Source organism: Triturus cristatus, chromosome 10 (genome assembly GCF_964204655.1).
Source record: "Triturus cristatus chromosome 10, aTriCri1.1, whole genome shotgun sequence".
NCBI lineage: Eukaryota > Metazoa > Chordata > Amphibia > Caudata > Salamandridae > Triturus > Triturus cristatus.
The window spans coordinates 728,614,728-728,635,453 of NC_140593.1; positions in this window are offsets into that span (position 1 = coordinate 728,614,728).

A 20,726-nucleotide genomic window follows, 5' to 3' on the forward strand; every position below is an offset into this window, starting at 1 on the left:
TATGTGTGAGGGGGGACCCCTACATGAGTAGGACCTCTCTGCAACCTTCGTAACACCGTTACTGGGTTGTTTGTAGTGTAGCCATACCATATACTCTTACCGCATTATAAGTTATTGCGTCATCGCTGTAACTTGGGACTGGCTACACAGAACCATATCGTGTTTGGTGTCAAACATGAAGGAATCATACCCCCAATCCAGCCATGGGCATGGGGGCACGATTCCCCCTTGCTAGGAGGGTGATATGGGAAAAGCGGTAGATTTTAGACACCAATTTAAAAGTGCACATGTACCACAAAATGGCTACTGTTCGCCACCTACACGACTCTGGCTGGCTGTTGCTGGGGAAAATCCCAGCCTCGCCAGCTGGACAATAGGGCTCCTGTGGCAGGGAGGTGCCAGCACCTCCCCAGACAGGATAATGTGGATTGGAACATGGTGGGTGCACCAAATGTCCATTCAGAGTTGCACGTAGGCAGCTGCAGAGCCCCAATTCTGCATACACCGCCTGGAACCGGTTCAGGGGCATCCTGCCCCTCGCCCAGGCGGGAAACACACAAAGGGGAGTGGGTGTAGCCACCCTTTCCCGCCTCTACTCTGATTGGCAGGCTCTATTTTGGACCATCCCCTAATCTTGGGGATATATGGGAATAACTTTGCCCTAGAGCCTTAGATTCGTACAGGACTTCACAGAACTGACCTTCGACGAGCTGCTGCCCAGCTGACTGAAGAAATCTCCCTTGGGATAAAGGAGTTATCCCCCTGCTTGGCAGGCACCTTAAAGACTACAAGATACCCGGTTGGAACTTCGTTGCTCTCACGACCTTCGACGCCTTCCAGCAACCTCGAGGTGGGTCTCCAGTGCATCCCAGCGTCCTGTGAGCGTGCCCAGCAAGTCTGAGCACCCTGGACCACGTGGGTGCCGAGATCCCCGCATACCCCGAGACACCGGCCACCTCTTGTCCAGCACACGACCCCGACCAGTGGGGAAGTTGTGCTTTGGCCCATTTCTGAGCCAACCATCCAGCAGCATTTGTGCCGACCCTCAGCTCCCTGGCCCGCTCCGGTGGCCCGTGGGAGCCCTTTTACGCACTCCATTTTTGCTGCCTTCCGCGGTCCCTTGTCCCTCGACTTGTGGGCCCTGACGGAGGACAATCTTTGTTTCTAAGAGTTCCCCTGGTTGCTCCAGGCCTGCTCTACGCTCCCTGCAAAAGAGAGCACCCTCAGACCTCGTGGGTCTGCACCAGCAGCTGCATTGTCTATCTTGCGTGGGTTGCGGTTGCCAAGGCTTAGTGGATCCAATCGGGACACTAAGACCGCAGCGACCCTCAGCCGACGTGGGACAGTCGCCCTCCAGAAGCTGGCCTTCCTTGAAGCCTCCCGGAGCCCGTGACTGCAGAGCCCAGCTGTACTTCCCACACCTGAAGCACCCGACTTCCACGAGCTCCTTGCTGTGAGCTCCCTGGTCACTTGCTGTGACCCAGACTCTGTCCCCTCTGCTTTCAGGTTCATCTTTATCTTCTCTTCAACTTCAATCTTCACGACTTCAGCGACACTCGCAGCTAGCAGCAGTTTGGACTACTTTTCCATAGAGAATCAGCCCGCGACCCGACACCAGAATCGACCTATGCACCCGGCTTCCCTGGGGCAGGTAACAGTGGTACTTCGGTACTCCCGTGGTGGTGGGCTCTCCAAAGCCTTAAGTCTCAAGCCTTAACTTTGTACTGTTGCTAGAAGTGTCCTTTAACTTTAAATATTCAACCGCGACATTCTCCATAGGCTATCATTGCGATCCCGATAGCAGCTCTTTGCACTGCACGCGTCTCCCGTGGGTCCCCTTCCTCGTAACTGTGGGTGGATTCTGAAGGGGCAAGCGATCCTGAATGCCCTAGGCATTGCCTGTAGAATTGTCGTGGTTCTTATACCACTATTTTAGTATATGGTTTGGTCCCCCCCTGGGGCCCATTGATTTCTGTGCTATTTATTGTGTTTAGAAATGCTTGTTTGAATTGTAACTTTGCCACTAGCCACATAAAGTGACTGTGGGATTCTGTCTAGAATAAATACATATATTTTATATATATACCTGTGTGGGCTACTCTTTCATTTGGTTATTCAAGAGGTTATTATGGTAAAACAATAAGCTTAACACTCCTTCAAGACTTAGCCTGAAGGCTGCTCTCCACAGCTACCACGAGGATAGCTTTCTTTAAAGGTTGTCTTAAACCTATCATCAATAGGAGTCGAATTGGACTGGTGCAAGGTGTCCCTATCACTAGGAACAGCATACGCCAGGCCAACTTCTCACAGCCAGAGTAAGAGTTAAGACTTTAACCTGTAGGCCAGAGTACAAGTCTAAGACCTAAGCTATTAGGCCAGAGTACGAGTCTAAGACCTGAGCTATTAGGCCAGAGTAGGAGTTAAGACCTTAACCAGTAGGCCAGAGTAAGAGTTAAGACCTTAACCAATAGGCCAGAGTACGAGTCTAAGACCTTAGCTATTAGGCCAGAGTAAGATTTAAGACCTTAACCAGTAGGCCTGAGTAAGAGTTAAGACCTTAACCAGTAGGCCAGAGTACGAGTCTAAGACCTTAGCTATAAGGCCAGAGTAGGAGTTAAGACCTTAACCAGTAGGCCAGAGTAAGAGTTAAGACCTTAACCAGTAGGCCAGAGTACGAGTCTAAGACCTTAGCTATTAGGCCAGAGTAAGATTTAAGACCTTAACCAGTAGGCCTGAGTAAGAGTTAAGACCTTAACCATTAGGCCAGTAGGCCAGAGTAAGAGTTAAGACCTTAACCTGTAGGCCATAGTGATGAATACAGGCCCCAGCTAGGCCCGCAAGACACAAGGGTTCGCTCTCCTGTAACGGAATCTATAAGGAAGTTGGCACGGAAACTGCAAAGTACAAAAACAACGTTTATTAACCCTTAAGGGTGGTCCTACAATCCACACAACACTCTTCAGTATTGCATGGAGTAGCACAAAGAACATTCGTACACAGTCCCCTTTTATACACGACAGAGGGGCTCATAAGTGGGTGGATACAACATGAGGCCGAAGAACATTACCATTTATGGTCATTCTCGATACTGAATCAATACATGGGCGGAGCCAACACACTCCTTGAGCCCGCGAAAGGACATGGTCAAGCAAAGCTAATTATAACAGATGTGGTCAAGTCTGGGCATGCGCCAGACGGGCAAGAGAGAGCTATTTATAAACTGTTGCTAGGCAGATTACAAGAGCAACTAACACAGAGGTCGGACTCTCCTCGTGGTGAACACATGGCAGCATGCCAATACAAAATGGAGTCCGGACTTCGGTCAACATAACGAAGAAAACATGATCTAAAGGGGAAGCATTAATGTTTTCAGTAAATGCTTAATCACATTCTGCCTTAATTTACAACAGACGACCCTTTCAGCATTTACTGAAGACATCCGGCTTCCAAGAATAATCATCATATATATCAATTATCATCATTCCTTTAACTTCTTTAGCTAGACCCTTTTGGTGAGCAACATCGGCAACAGCTTTCTTATCTGGAATGCAGAATGAAATGCATACAGAACAGAACAATGGTCCACATTGAACACACATACAGAAGAAGAACAGAATTGCTATAATAATACAGAGACCAGTTAAGACCTTCCATCCCCAGGCAGTAACCAACGCCCAAAACCATCCAGAAAAGGACCAAGTGCCGTTTTCTGTGTGGATTTCAGCTGCTATTTTATGCAGCTTGTTAATGGCGTTATAAACGGATGGCGTATGATCAGGAATGAACACACAGCAGCTACTTCCAATAATTTTACAGGCTCCTCCTCGATCAGCTAGCATTACATCTAATACCATACGATTCTGCAACGCAACAATCCTGGTTATTTGTAACTCTTCCGTAAGATTCCCAAGAGCAGCAGCAGTCTGATTGGTCACAGCTTCTACCACTCTTGTTAATCTTCGGATCTTCCTACTATTCAAAGAGGCTCCAACAAAGAAAAACAGTCCTAAGTTAAAATCAATATACTGTTGCAAGCTGGTATCGGTCTGATCCACATCATCAATTGATAGAGTACGTTTATATCTATTTACAGTCACATTATTCAACAGTTTCAAATCCTTATGATATGACGCAGGTGCTAAGAATACAGGAGGTAATAGGAATGATACATAGCATACCCCAGACCACCCAGCGGGCAAACGGTAATAACCTTTATTTCCACATACAAAATAGGTATTATGGGACGCTAGGAAGGTACTGTTGTTCAACCCGTCAATGTTCAGCACAGTTATGCAATCACTGACACCAACAGGGATAAAACCCACACTCTGGACACACAGGTCCGCTTGAGCTTGTGCTACTTGGATTACGAATTTGTCCTTCCCCGCAGTGTCTCTTGTATTCGTGAAGATATAGGGAATGGATTCATTGTCCGGTCGGTACTCTTCCCATTCCCAAATTGTCCCATTTGCTTGTGGATACCCATTCTTGTCTTGATGGCATTCTCTATTAAGTCTAAAAAGCAATCGTCCCACTGTCGGTTTCCGAGTGGCAAACAGCAAAGTGTACCATGCTCTACAAGAGCCATTATGAGAGAAAGGAAGTGGTATGAATGGCGTACCTCCTTTCTTCTGATGAGCCGGCATCATCCCACATATCCAACAGTTCGTAGCGTTCGTAGCAACGTGGGTGTGATGCAGCATCTGAATGAAAGTGTTATTCAAATAGGATTGTCGATGCTTCAACTCTTGATATGGCAATGTATAAAAGTAGTGCTCCGCAGGCACTGGAGTCGTCAACACAAGTGTCTTTCGAGCAGGAGTTGCCTCCTCCACAAACCATGTGGTTATACCAACGATAGCTACTGTTAGCATGAACCCCGACGCACAAAGGATTTTCTTCTTCTCCATGTCAAAAGAAACAATACCCTGATATCTTCCTGAAACTAAAAAGTCTGTCAGAACTCTTCCCCTTGGGCAGCGGTTGATTTCTTCACCAGCGGGCCAAGACGGGTGTCGCTACACTAATGCAGGGCTGATCCCCCCCCCTTGCCTCATCGGCTCTCCGTTTCACTAACCCAAGGGCCGTTCTGACAGTATGTCCCGGCACTGGAAACCTTACTTCCTTGGTCGAAGATGATATCGCCTTCCTCCAGAAGTCGTGTGGTCCGGAAAGAGCTCCTCAGTGTCATTCGGCTTCGCAGCACGGCCTGTCTCTGCTGCTAGGATTTCTCGTTGATCGGTCAGCACGGCAGACTCCACCAATCCGGGCGGTACCTTTCGGCAGTGCAAGGAATGGATCCAATTCTTCCTGTTCGAGACTCGCACTGCCGTCCTCGTTGCAAGGAGGACTTGTTCAGGTCCTACCCATCTCGGCTCCAAACTGTTCGTTCTGTCGAAGACCTTCACCATAACATGATCTCCAGGCCGGAGACCATGTCCTTCGCCGGTAGACCGATCAGGGAGCGCCTCTCGGACCTGTTGATGAATAGAAACCAAATTATCCGTTAACTGTGCCAGATAATCGCTCATCATTACACAAGGTACATCATACACAGCCTTAGGCCTTGGTGGACCCCAAATATTCATTGGGCGTCCAAATACGATTTCATATGGCGTAAGGCCAGTTCGAGAGTGTGGCACCGACCTAATTGACAATAACGCCAGTGGCAGGGCGTCTGGCCAAGTCAAAGATGTTGAAGCTTGGATTTTGGCGATCTTAAGCTTCAGTGTACCATTATACTTCTCGACTAGTCCTGCAGACTGGGGGTGGAATACGGCGTGGAACTTCTGGGTGATGCCTAGGCCCTTCAAGACGTATTTTATAACATCCGCTACAAAGTGAGGGCCATTATCACTCCACAGAAGTCTACAGACGCCGTATCGAGGGAAAAACTCTTTCAGCAATAGCTTCGCTGTAGTCATTGCAGTATTGTCTTTCGTAGGGTACGCCTCAACCCATTTACTGAAGGCGCAGACCACTACTAGAACATACTTCAAATTGTTACAGCGCTCAAGCTGGATGTAGTCCATCTGCAGAACCTCAAAGGGTGCAGTGGGCGTCGCAAATCCTCCTGCTGGAGTTCGAGTGCCTTTCCCTGGGTTATACTTCAGACAGATCATACAGGTCTGCACCACCCTCTTTGCTGTGCTAGCAATCTCTGGATGCTCCCAGACTTGGGTAAGCAATTTCACAATTGCGGAAGCTCCAACATGTGCTAGCCCATGTGCCATTTGAACCATAGGTTGTACGAAAGCCGTGGGTAACTTCCATCTATCCATCTGCTTATTTCTCCAACAGCCCTCATCATCCAACTCTCCCTCGCTAGCCCATTGCTCCCGCTCTTTATCAGAAGCGGTCCTTTGCATTTCTCGCACTTCCTCCTTCGCATCACGCCATCTTTCCACCTGTGACTTTACTACATACATAGCAGTAGCGCCGGGCTGCATCGCAGTCTCCCGTGCTACTCGGTCTGCTAACGCATTCCCTTCTCCAACTTTATCAACTACTTTCCTATGGGCACTACACTTAACAATGGCAATTTTCTTCGGGTATGTCAATGCGGTTAAGAGATTGTGGACTAACTCCCCATGCATTATCTGTACCCCATGTGACGTTAAGAACCCTCTCTCCTTCCAGAGTAGGCCGAAATCGTGCGCTACTCCGAAGGCATAGCGGCTATCTGTGTAAACATTCACACACAATCCTGTACTGAGCTCACATGCTCGTGTTAAGGCTATCAGTTCCGCTGCTTGAGCTGATTTCTGTGGTATGCGTGCTGTCTCCACTATCGTGTGTAATGTGGTAATTGCATACGCTGCTGAAGTCGTACCATCTGGTAGCTTCAGGCATGATCCGTCTACCCACAACTCTCCATCTACCTCTGAAAAGGGCGTATCCTGGAGATCAATACGACCCTTTGTTTGTTCCTCAGTCACAAGAATACAATCATGCGCTTTCTGCGCCTCAGGCTGGGTCTCGGGGTATGGCAACAATGTGGCCGGGTTTAATGTCACGCACCTCTTTAACGTAATATGAGGAGCCAAAAGCGTCAGCTCATATCCCGTTAAACGGGCACTGGTCAAATGCTGCGTCTTTGTTTGATTAAGCAGGGCATCCACAGCATGGGGAACTAACACCAACAATTTATGGGACAACACAATTCCTTCACTTTGGCGTATTGACACAGCTGTCGCCGCTACCGAGCGAAAACACCCTGGTAATGCTCGGGCGACAGGATCAAGCACAGCTGAAAAGTATGCACAAGGGCGCTGCTTGTCGCCGTGCATCTGTACTAAGACTGACAATGCACATCCATCTTTCTCATGCACATACAACGAAAAGGGTTTTGCATAATCAGGGGTCCCTAACACTGGTGCTGAACAAAGGGCCTGTCTCAATTGCTGAAACGCAGCATCACACTCATCTGACCAGGGGATCGGAATGGGCGTGTCTTTTGTCAAGAGAGCTAGTAATGGCTTGGCTATGTGTGAAAACCCCAATATCCACTGTCTACAAAAAGAAACAAGACCCAAAAATGCACGCACATCCTTCTGCGTGGATGGTCTCGGTGTGTCCAAAATTACTTGGATACGATCTGGTGTGAGTGCACGCCCCTCCTTAGACAAAAGGTGACCTAAATAAGTCACCTTTGGTCTACAGAATTGCAATTTCTTCCTAGACACTTTATGATTGTGGGATGCTAAAAAGGAAAGGAGGGATAACGTGCTCTTTTCACACAACTCCAGGGTGTCAGCCGCCAACAAGATGTCGTCGACATATTGAATGAGGGCGACCCCCTCGAGTAAAACAAAGGAATCCAACTGTCGTTTCAAAGCCTGACTGTAAATACTAGGGCTTTCTGTATAGCCTTGGGGAATTCTACAAAAACGATAAGATCTATTGTTTAATGTGAACCCAAAAAGAAATCGGCTATCAGGGTGAATGGGAATAGAAAAGAAGGCATTTTTCAAATCAATCACTGAGAACATGGTCGCCGTAGGCGGGACCAAGGTAAGCAACGTCGTGATATCGGAAACCACCGGGTACTGAGGTATCACGATCTTGTTTACCTCCCTCAAATCAATTATGAACCGATAGACCTTTGCATCCGTGTCCTTTTTCAAAATTGGGAGAATCGGACTGTTACAGATATTATAGGGAACTTCTTCCACTACCCCTACTGCTATCAAGTCTTGCACAATCTGTATGAGAGCCTCCTCGCCCTCCTGGGAAATACGATACTGCGGGAGGCGTGGTAGCACCGCCCCCTCCTGGACACTAATGTGGACCGGAGGAATCACCATTTGTCCCACATCTGTGTCCGAAGTCGCCCATAAAGCTCGGGGGAGGGTAGCCAACAATGCATCCTCTGATATCGTACACATCCGCCCAGACCTGGGATAGTTGTCATTTAAGATCACCCTCACACCCTCAGGGGAGCAGCGAATTGTAGCCCTAAAGTACTTTAACATATCAAGGCCCATAATGTTATCCGGTGTATATGGAGCAAGCAGAAACGGACAGGGCGCAGAAAAACAATCAACTTTAAATGCAAGGGGCTGTGAAGGAGGGCTTCGGGAGAGTGTACCGTCAAACCCTACCGATGTAACTATTGAGCCGGATGGGGGAGCCCCCGGAACCAAGTACCTGGACAATGCACTACGTGTCGCTCCTGTATCCACTAGGAACTGATCAGTAGAACCTAAAACCTCAGCCGATACATAAGGACCCGTCTGATCGACCGGCACCTCAACTGATTCGGACCCCCATCCAACGCATTCCTATGCATGCTGAGAATCATGATATCCCGATTGATCGATGTCCGATACATGATACTGGTGCTGGCGATCAAAAACATTTGAGCCATCTCAGTGCCGCCCGGCAGTATCGAAACGGACATTATCGTTAGAATTCCCTCTAAAGTTCGAGAAGCCCCCTCTACCTCTCGGGCCACCCGGAGTGTGCCCCTGACGCGAAGCACGCAACGCTGGGCAATCCCTGGCCCAATGGCCCAACTGCTTGCAGTACGCACACTGGTTCCTATTCAAATCAGATCGGCCCGAAGGGGGACCATAAGATCCGCCCCTTCCTCTATTATTATTACCCCGTCGGGGCGGGCCATATACTTGTGCTAACATCACCTTTGTTTTGAGATCTTTCGATTTCTTCTCCTCCTGGCCCTGCGCCTCGTGCTCCTGACGCTCATAATACTGAGCGATAGTCAGAAGGGCCGTCGGCGTCGCGGAGGACCAGGAACTCTCGCTCGCTTTTAACCGGGCCGCAACTGCTGGTAGCATATTAGCCACATATTTGTCCGCGAAAAGGTGGCGGCCCGTGTCGTCAGTAAGCGACTGGCCACTAAAATCATGAAACGTCTCCTCAAAGTGCGTAAAGAAGTCCGCAACTGACTCGTCAACTTTCTGTTTACATGCAGTTAACATATTCCAGTCAACCTTTTTAGGGGGGATAATCGTCTTCAACTTAGCCACAATAGCCGCAGGGAGATCTAAAATATTCTGGGGTGGTTTCTGTGCGGGCTTCCGTTCCCTATCCTCATCCTCAAGGTCGGACCACCGGGCCTTGAAGGCAACCGCATCATCTACCTTTCGGACAGAGCGCCACGTATCCGGCGGTAGGATAAGGCCAAAGAACAGGTCTATATCCGCTAAGGTCATAATGCAAGAATTCAAGGCCCCCTCGACCTCTTCATAGAAGGCCGCTGGATTCTTGCGGGGGTCAGGCAACGCATTCTTTAGTGCCATAACATCGGCCCTATGCCATGGAGTGTAAACCCAGTTATATACAAAATATCCCCTTGCATAGGCGGAGTTAATATCCGAGCTAGTCCCTGCTCCCTTAGGAGGAACATACAAAGGCGCCGCCTCTCGCATTGGTTTAGCATGCACTATATCATCCTTATCTGACTGGGAGGCGGATGGGTGGCCCCCTGCTGCAGACGAATCCAACTGCTTCCCCTCCTCCGTTTGTTGGCGTGCTTTCTCTCTAAGGGCCAGCACCTCGTCCCGTAAAGCGAACAGCCGCCGAGCCGCCTCAGGAGCCTTAGGGGGAGAAAAAACACCATTACGTAATGCTCCGGCATCCGAAGACACTTCGTCAGGCTCAAGGACACTAGAATATTTTCGGAAAGCAGCAATTACTTCATCCGCGAAATGAGACAGAAAATACACCCTCTCTCTATCTTGCCACGACCCCCAAGTATGGAACAACTCCTCCTTAGACATCTTGCCCTTAAGTGCACGGAGGGAAAGTTTCCGAAGCTCAGCCATATGCTCGGCCGATAACATGGACCGTGTGTCGACCTTACCCGGAGCCGGGCCAGAATCTTGCGGCCGCGGAGCAGATGCGCCAACATAAGGGGGCGGAGAGCGATCTAGTAAATAAAAATCATCATCAGGATTATTAAGGACAGGATAAAGTGGCTGGCGAACAACATATTGACCCGAGACCTGTAGCCTACGCTCTTTCTCTTGTCTGTCCGTGTGCTCTTTGTCCTCCCGACGCTTCGCTTCCTGCGCTCGCACATGATCATTCTTCCGTTGCTCTTTATCAAACAGCGCTTTCTCACGTTTCTCTCGCTCACGCACTTCCTTCACCCATAATCGCACACACTCAAACATATCCTGACGAGCACGTCGCTTACACATACACTGTTCCACATACTCAATCTTACGTATATCAAACGATCCATACAAAGGCCATCGCAACTCAGGATCCTTCCTCGTGTATTTCCTCCATAGCGTGCTATACATTATGGAAGAAAGACCATGCTTCACATACATATCCCTATTAGGAGTCCCCTCTGGGGGAGCTGGAGCAGATTCCTCGAGGTTCAACCGGTTTCCAAAACAGCAGCACCACTTACGGAGTGCGCTGAAAGCAGGCATGCTCAGAAATAGTGCAAAATATGCAATATTATAAGGAAAAATGGCACTTAATCATTGCGCCGTTCAAAGTTTACACAGCTCCGGAGAAATCTCTCCACATTACCTGCCTATATGTGTTGCAACGCATATATTTTCACAAAGACAAATTCAAAATATGACTAGTCATCATCAATCAAAACTCAAATAGCCAACCCAGGCTTCAAAACTCGGAGCAAGTACCGTACAACGGTTCTTACCAATCAAGAGTCCAGGTTCCAACTGCCAAGCTCCACAATCGCCCAAACGGCTCTCACGGCAGGACCGACAGAAGAGGTCTCAGTCGATGACCGGCGCCACCCAGACGGTCAGCTCGGAAGGGAAGGAAGAAAAAACCTCGGGATGCCAGGGCTAAGACGCCGCTGGCAGTGATCACGTCCCCGGCCAAACTCCTCACCTTCGTCGCGACCAGTCCTTCGAGCATCCGAGTCGCCGATGAGCCCCACGTGACGGGCGCCAATTGATGAATACAGGCCCCAGCTAGGCCCGCAAGACACAAGGGTTCGCTCTCCTGTAACGGAATCTATAAGGAAGTTGGCACGGAAACTGCAAAGTACAAAAACAACGTTTATTAACCCTTAAGGGTGGTCCTACAATCCACACAACACTCTTCAGTATTGCATGGAGTAGCACAAAGAACATTCGTACACAGTCCCCTTTTATACACGACAGAGGGGCTCATAAGTGGGTGGATACAACATGAGGCCGAAGAACATTACCATTTATGGTCATTCTCGATACTGAATCAATACATGGGCGGAGCCAACACACTCCTTGAGCCCGCGAAAGGACATGGTCAAGCAAAGCTAATTATAACAGATGTGGTCAAGTCTGGGCATGCGCCAGACGGGCAAGAGAGAGCTATTTATAAACTGTTGCTAGGCAGATTACAAGAGCAACTAACGCAGAGGTCGGACTCTCCTCGTGGTGAACACATGGCAGCATGCCAATACAAAATGGAGTCCGGACTTCGGTCAACATAACGAAGAAAACATGATCTAAAGGGGAAGCATTAATGTTTTCAGTAAATGCTTAATCACATTCTGCCTTAATTTACAACAATAGTACGAGTCTAAGACCTTAGATATTGAGCCAGAGTAAGAGTTAAGACCTTAGCTATTAGGCCAGAGTAAGAGTTAAGACCTTAACCTGTAGGCCAGAGTACGAGTCTAAGACCGTAGCTATTAGACCAGAGTACGAGTCTAAGACCTTAGCTATTAGGCCAGAGTAAGAGTTAAGACCATAACCAATAGGCCAGAGTACACGTCTAAGACCTTAGCTATTAGGCCAGAGTAAGGGTTAAGACCTTAACCAGTAGGCCAGAGTAAGAGTTAAGACCTTAACTAGTAGGCCAGAGTACGAGTCTAAGACCTTAGCTATTAGGCCAGAGTAAGAGTTAAGACCTTAGCTATTAGGCCAGAGTAAGAGTTAAGACCTTAACCAGTAGGCCAGAGTAAGAGTTAAGACCTTAACCAGTAGGCCAGAGTACGAGTCTAAGACCGTAGCTATTAGGCCAGAGTAAGAGTTAAGACCTTAGCTATTAGGCCAGAGTAAGAGTTAAGACCTTAGCTATTAGGCCAGACTTAGATTTAGGACCTTAACCAGTAGGCCAGAGTAAGAATTAAGACCTTAACCAGTAAGCCAGAGTACGAGTCTAAGACCTTAGTTATTAGGCCAGAGTAAGAGTTAAGACCTTAACCAGTAGGCCAGAGTAAGAGTTAAGACCTTAACCATTAGGCCAGAGTACGAGTCTAAGACCTTAGCTATTAGGCCAGAGTAAGAGTTAAGACCTTAACTAGTAGGCCAGAGTAAGAGTTAATACCTTAACCAGTAGGCCAGAGTAAGTGTTAAGACCTTAACCATTAGGCCAGAGTACGAGTCTAAGACCTTATCTATTAGGCCAGAGTAAGAGTTAAGAGCTTAACCAGTATGCCAGAGTACAAGTCTAAGACCTTAGCTATTAGGCCAGAGTAAGTGTTAAGATCTTAACCAGTAGGCCAGAGTAAGAGTTAAGACTTTAACCAGTAGGCCAGAGTATGAGTCTAAGACCTTTGCTATTAGGCCAGAGTAAGAGTTAAGACCTTAACCAGTCGGCCAGAGTAAGAGTTAAGATCTTAACCAGTAGGCCAGAGTACGAGTCTAAGACCTTAGCTATTAGGCCAGAGTAAGAGTTAAGACCTTAACCAGCAGGCCAGAGTAAGAGTTATAACCTTAACCATTAGGCCAAAGTACGAGTCTAAGACCTTAGCTATTAGGCCAGAGTAAGAGTTAAGACCTTAACCACTAGGCCAGAGTAAGAGTAAAGACGTTAACCTGTAAGACAGAGTAAGAGTTAAGACCTTAACCTGTAGGCCATAGTACGAGTCTAACACCTTAGCTATTAGGCCAGAGTAAGAGTTAAGACCTTAGCTATTAGGACAGAGTAAGAGTTAAAACCTTAACCATTAGGCCAGAGTATGAGTCTAAGACCTTAGCTATTAGGCCAGAGTAAGAGTTAAGACCTTAACCAGTAGGCCAGTGTAAGAATTAAGACCTTAGCTATTAGGACAGAGTAAGAGTTAAGACCTTAACCATTAGGCCAAAGTACGAGTCTAAGACCTTAGCTTTTAGGCCAGAGGAAGAGTTAAGACCTTAACCAATAGGCCAGAGTAAGAGTAAAGACGTTAACCTGTAAGCCAGAGTAAGAGTTAAGACCTTAACCTGTAGGCCAGAGTCTAAGTCTAAGACCTTAGCTATTAGGCCAGAGTATGAGTCTAAGACCTTAGCTATTAGGCCAGAGTAAGAGTTAAGACCGTAGCTATTAGGCCAGAGTACGAGTCTAAGACCTTAGCTATTAGACCAGAGTACGAGTCTAAGACCTTAGCTATTAGGCCAGAGTAAGAGTTAAGACCATAACCAGTAGGCCAGAGTACACGTCTAAGACCTTAGCTATTAGGCCAGAGTAAGAGTTAAGACCTTAACTAGTAGGCCAGAGTACGAGTCTAAGACCTTAGCTATTAGGCCAGAGTAAGAGTTAAGACCTTAGCTATTAGGCCAGAGTAAGAGTTAAGACCTTAACCAGTAGGCCAGAGTAAGAGTTAAGACCTTAACCAGTAGGCCATAGTACAAGTCTAAGACCTTAGCTATTAGGCCAGAGTAAGAGTTAAGACCTTGGCTATTAGGCCAGAGTAAGAGTTAAGACATTAACCAGTAGGCCAGATTAAGAGGTAAGACCTTAACCAGTAGGCCAGAGTACAAGTCTAAGACCGTAGCTATTAGGCCAGAGTAAGAGTTAAGACCTTAGCTATTAGGCCAGAGTTAGAGTTAAGACCTTAACCAGTAGGCCAGAGTAAGAGTTAAGACCTTAACCAGTAAGCCAGAGTACGAGTCTAAGACCTTAGTTATTAGGCCAGAGTAAGAGTTAAGACCTTAACCAGTAGGCCAGAGTAAGAGTTAAGACCTTAACCATTAGGCCAGAGTACGAGTCTAAGACCTTAGCTATTAGGCCAGAGTAAGAGTTAAGACCTTAACTAGTAGGCCAGAGTAAGAGTTAAGACCTTAACCAGTAGGCCAGAGTAAGAGTTAAGACCTTAACCATTAGGCCAGAGTACGAGTCTAAGACCTTATCTATTAGGCCAGAGTAAGAGTTAAGAGCTTAACCAGTATGCCAGAGTACGAGTCTAAGACCTTAGCTATTAGGCCAGAGTAAGTGTTAAGATCTTAACCAGTAGGCCAGAGTAAGAGTTAAGACTTTAACCAGTAGGCCAGAGTACGAGTCTAAGACCTTTGCTATTAGGCCAGAGTAAGAGTTAAGACCTTAACCAATAGGCCAGAGTAAGAGTTAAGATCTTAACCAGTAGGCCAGAGTACGAGTCTAAGACCTGAGCTATTAGGTCAGAGTAAGAGTTAAGACCTTAACCATGAGGCCAGAGTAAGAGTTAAGACCTTAACCTGTAGGCCAGAGTAAGAGTTAAGACCTTAACCTGTAGGCCAGAGTATGAGTTAAGACCTGAACCTGTAGGCCATAGTACGAGTCTAAGACCTTAGCTATTTGGCCAGAGTAGGAGTTAAGACCTTAACCAGTAGGCCAGAGTACAAGTCTAAGACCTTAGCTATTAGGCCAGAGTACGAGTCTAAGACCTTAGCTATTAGGCCAGAGTAAGAGTTAAGACCTTAACCAGTAGGCCAGAGTAAGAGTTAAGACCTTAACCAGTTAGCCAGAGTACGAGTCTAAGACCTTAGCTATTAGGCCAGAGTAAGAGTTAAGACCTTAACCAGTAGGCCAAAGTAAGAGTTAAGACCTTAACCATTAGGCCAGAGTACGAGTCTAAGACCTTAGCTATTAGGCCATTGTAAGAGTTAAGACCTTAACTAGTAGGCCAGAGTAAGAGTTAAGACCTTAACCAGTAGGCCAGAGTAAGAGTTAAGACCTTAACCATTAGGCCAGAGTACGAGTCTAAGACCTTATCTATTAGGCCAGAGTAAGAGTTAAGAGCTTAACCAGTAGGCCAGAGTACGAGTCTAAGACGTTAGCTATTAGGCCAGAGTAAGAGTTAAGACCTTAACCAGTAGACCAGAGTAAGAGTTAAGAGCTTAACCAGTAGGCCAGAGTACGAGTCTAAGACCTTAGCTATTAGGCCAGAGGAAGAGTTAAGACCTTAACCAGTAGGCCAGAGTAAGAGTTAAGAGCTTAACCAGTAGGCCAGAGTACGAGTCTAAGACCTTAGCTATTAGGCCAGAGGAAGAGTTAAGACCTTAGCTATTAGGCCAGAGTAAGAGTTAAGACCTTAACCAGTAGACCAGAGTAAGAGTTAAGACCTTAAACAGTAGGCCATAGTACAAGTCTAAGACCTTAGCTATTGAGCCAGAGTAAGAGTTAAGACCTTAGCTATTAGGCCAGAGTAAGAGTTAAGACCTTAGCTATTAGGCCAGAGTAAAAGTTAAGACCTTAACCTGTAGGCCAGAGTACGAGTCTAAGACCTTAGCTATTAGACCAGAGTACGAGTCTAAGACCTTAGCTATTAGGCCAGAGTAAGAGTTAAGACCTTAACCAGTAGGCCAGAGTATAAGTCTAAGACCTTAGCTATTAGGCCAGAGTAAGAGTTAGGACCTTAACCAGTAGGCCAGAGTAAGAGTTAAGACCTTAACCAGTAGGCCAGAGTGTGAGTCGAAGACCTTAGCTATTAGGCCAGGGTAAGAGTTAAGACCTTAGCTATTAGGCAAGAGTACGAGTCTAAGACCTTAGCTATTAGGCAAGAGTAAGAGTTAAGACCTTAACCAGTAGGCCAGAGTCTAAGTCTAAGACCTTAGCTATTAGGCCAGAGTACGAGTCTAAGACCTTAGCTATTAGGCCAGAGTAAGAGTTAAGACCGTAGCTATTAGGCCAGAGTATGAGTCTAAGACCTCGCTATTAGGCTAGTTTAAGAGTTAAGACCTTAACCATTAGGCCAGAGTAAGAGTTAAGACTTTAACCAGTAGGAAAGAGTAAGAGTTAAGACCTTAACCTGTAGGCCAGAGTACGAGTCTAAGACCTTAGCTACTAGGCCAGAGTAAGAGTTAAGACCTTAACCATTAGGCCAGAGTACGAGTCTAAGACCTTAGCTATTGGGCCAGAGTAGGAGTTAAGACCTTAGCTATTAGGCCAGAGTAAGAGTTAAGACCTTTGCTATTAGGCCAGAGTAAGAGTTAAGACTTTAACCTGTAGGCCAGAGTACAAGTCTAAGACCTAAGCTATTAGGCCAGAGTACGAGTCTAAGACCTGAGCTATTAGGCCAGAGTAAGAGTTAAGACCTTAACCAGTAGGCCAGAGTACGAGTCTAAGACCTTAGCTATAAGGCCAGAGTAGGAGTTAAGACCTTAACCAGTAGGCCAGAGTAAGAGTTAAGACCTTAACCAGTAGGCCAGAGTACGAGTCTAAGACCTTAGCTATTAGGCCAGAGTAAGATTTAAGACCTTAACCAGTAGGCCTGAGTAAGAGTTAAGACCTTAACCATTAGGCCAGTAGGCCAGAGTAAGAGTTAAGACCTTAACCTGTAGGCCATAGTACGAGTCTAAGACCTTAGATATTGAGCCAGAGTAAGAGTTAAGACCTTAGCTATTAGGCCAGAGTAAGAGTTAAGACCTTTGCTATTAGGCCAGAGTAAGAGTTAAGACCTTAACCTGTAGGCCAGAGTACGAGTCTAAGACCGTAGCTATTAGACCAGAGTACGAGTCTAAGACCTTAGCTATTAGGCCAGAGTAAGAGTTAAGACCATAACCAATAGGCCAGAGTACACGTCTAAGACCTTAGCTATTAGGCCAGAGTAAGAGTTAAGACCTTAACCAGTAGGCCAGAGTAAGAGTTAAGACCTTAACTAGTAGGCCAGAGTACGAGTCTAAGACCTTAGTTATTAGGCCAGAGTAAGAGTTAAGACCTTAGCTATTAGGCCAGAGTAAGAGTTAAGACCTTAACCAGTAGGCCAGAGTAAGAGTTAAGACCTTAACCAGTAGGCCATAGTACAAGTCTAAGACCTTAGCTATTAGGCCAGAGTAAGAGTTAAGACCTTGGCTATTAGGCCAGAGTAAGAGTTAAGACCTTAAAAAGTAGGCCAGAGTAAGAGGTAAGACCTAAACCAGTAGGCCAGAGTACGAGTCTAAGACCGTAGCTATTAGGCCAGAGTAAGAGTTAAGACCTTAGCTATTAGGCCAGAATAAGAGTTAAGACCTTAGCTATTAGGCCAGACTTAGATTTAAGACCTTAACCAGTAGGCCAGAGTAAGAGTTAAGACCTTAACCAGTAAGCCAGAGTATGAGTCTAAGACTTTAGTTATTGGGCCAGAGTGAGAGTTAAGACCTTAACCAGTAGGCCAGAGTAAGAGTTAAGACCTTAACCATTAGGCCAGAGTACGAGTCTAAGACCTTAGCTATTAGGCCAGAGTAAGAGTTAAGACCTTAACTAGTAGGCCAGAGTAAGAGTTAAGACCTTAACCAGTAGGCCAGAGTAAGTGTTAAGACCTTAACCATTAGGCCAGAGTACGAGTCTAAGACCTTATCTATTAGGCCAGAGTAAGAGTTAAGAGCTTAACCAGTATGCCAGAGTACAAGTCTAAGACCTTAGATATTAGGCCAGAGTAAGTGTTAAGATCTTAACCAGTAGGCCAGAGTAAGAGTTAAGACTTTAACCAGTAGGCCAGAGTATGAGTCTAAGACCTTTGCTATTAGGCCAGAGTAAGAGTTAAGACCTTAACCAGTCGGCCAGAGTAAGAGTTAAGATCTTAACCAGTAGGCCAGAGTACGAGTCTAAGACCTTAGCTATTAGGCCAGAGTAAGAGTTAAGACCTTAACCAGTAGGCCAGAGTAAGAGTTATAACCTTAACCATTAGGCCAAAGTACGAGTCTAAGACCTTAGCTATTAGGCCAGAGTAAGAGTTAAGACCTTAACCACTAGGCCAGAGTAAGAGTAAAGACGTTAACCTGTAAGCCAGAGTAAGAGTTAAGACCTTAACCTGTAGGCCATAGTACGAGTCTAACACCTTAGCTATTAGGCCAGAGTAAGAGTTAAGACCTTAGCTATTAGGACAGAGTAAGAGTTAAAACCTTAACCATTAGGCCAGAGTATGAGTCTAAGACCTTAGCTATTAGGCCAGAGTAAGAGTTAAGACCTTAACCAGTAGGCCAGAGTAAGAATTAAGACCTTAGCTATTAGGACAGAGTAAGAGTTAAGACCTTAACCATTAGGCCAAAGTACGAGTCTAAGACCTTAGCTATTAGGCCAGAGTAAGAGTTAAGACCTTAACCACTAGGCCAGAGTAAGAGTAAATACGTTAACCTGTAAGCCAGAGTAAGAGTTAAGACCTTAACCTGTAGGCCAGAGTCTAAGTCTAAGACCTTAGCTATTAGGCCAGAGTATGAGTCTAAGACCTTAGCTATTAGGCCAGAGTAAGAGTTAAGACCGTAGCTATTAGGCCAGAGTACGAGTCTAAGACCTTAGCTATTAGGCCAGTTTAAGAGTTAAGACCTTAACCATTAGGCCAGAGTAAGAGTTAAGACTTTAACCAGTAGGAAAGAGTAAGAGTTAAGACCTTAACCTGTAGGCCAGAGTACGAGTCTAAGACCTTAGCTATTAGGCCAGAGTAAGAGTTAATACCTTAACCATTAGGCCAGAGTACGAGTCTAAGACCTTAGCTATTGGGCCAGAGTAGGAGTTAAGACCTTAGCTATTAGGCCAGAGTAAGAGTTAAGACATTAGCTATTAGGCCAGAGTAAGAGTTAAGACTTTAACCTGTGGGCCAGAGTACAAGTCTAAGACCTAAGCTATTAGGCCAGAGTACGAGTCTAAGACCTGAGCTATTAGGCCAGAGTAAGAGTTAAGACCTTAACCAGTAGGCCAGAGTACGAGTCTAAGACCTTAGCTATAAGGCCAGAGTAGGAGTTAAGACCTTAACCAGTAGGCCAGAGTAAGAGTTAAGACCTTAACCAGTAGGCCAGAGTACGAGTCTAAGACCTTAGCTATTAGGCCAGAGTAAGATTTAAGACCTTAACCAGTTGGCCTGAGTAAGAGTTAAGACCTTAACCATTAGGCCAGTAGGCCAGAGTAAGATTTAAGACCTTAACCTGTAGGCCATAGTACGAGTCTAAGACCTTAGATATTGAGCCAGAGTAAGAGTTAAGACCTTAGCTATTAGGCCAGAGTAAGAGTTAAGACCTTAGCTATTAGGCCAGAGTAAGAGTTAAGACCTTAACCTGTAGGCCAGAGTACGAGTCTAAGACCTTAGCTATTAGACCAGAGTATGAGTCTAAGACCTTAGCTATTAGGCCAGAGTAAGAGTTAAGACCATAACCAGTAGGCCAGAGTACACGTCTAAGACCTTAGCTATTAGGCCAGAGTAAGAGTTAAGACTTTAACCTGTGGGCCAGAGTACAAGTCTAAGACCTAAGCTATTAGGCCAGAGTACGAGTCTAAGACCTGAGCTATTAGGCCAGAGTAAGAGTTAAGACCTTAACCAGTAGGCCAGAGTACGAGTCTAAGACCTTAGCTATAAGGCCAGAGTAGGAGTTAAGACCTTAACCAGTAGGCCAGAGTAAGAGTTAAGACCTTAACCAGTAGGCCAGAGTACGAGTCTAAGACCTTAGCTATTAGGCCAGAGTAAGATTTAAGACCTTAACCAGTTGGCCTGAGTAAGAGTTGAGACCTTAACCATTAGGCCAGTAGGCCAGAGTAAGATTTAAGACCTTAACCTGTAGGCCATAGTACGAGTCTAAGACCTTAGATATTGAGCCAGAGTAAGAGTTAAGACCTTAGCTATTAGGCCAGAGTAAGAGTTAAGACCTTAGCTATTAGGCCAGAGTAAGAGTTAAGACCTTAACCTGTAGGCCAGAGTACGAGTCTAAGACCTTAGCTATTAGACCAGAGTACGAGTCTAAGACCTTAGCTATTAGGCCAGAGTAAGAGTTAAGACCATAACCAGTAGGCCAGAGTACACGTCTAAGACCTTAGCTATTAGGCCAGAGTAAGAGTTAAGACCTTAACTAGTAGGCCAGAGTACGAGTCTAAGACCTTAGCTATTAGGCCAGAGTAAGAGTTAAGACCTTAGCTATTAGGCCAGAGTAAGAGTTAAGACCTTAACCAGTAGGCCAGAGTAAGAGTTAAGACCTTAACCAGTAGGCTGTGGAAATATGGATTTTTATGATCAGTTATGTCCCCTATCTTGGACCCCAACGGTTTCATGTATAAATCACAAGTACATGTATGTTCCCTCCAGTTCCAGTTATAAAGACGCAAACACATGTGCGTCCACCGCCAACATGTCCTCTTTCAGATCCGCC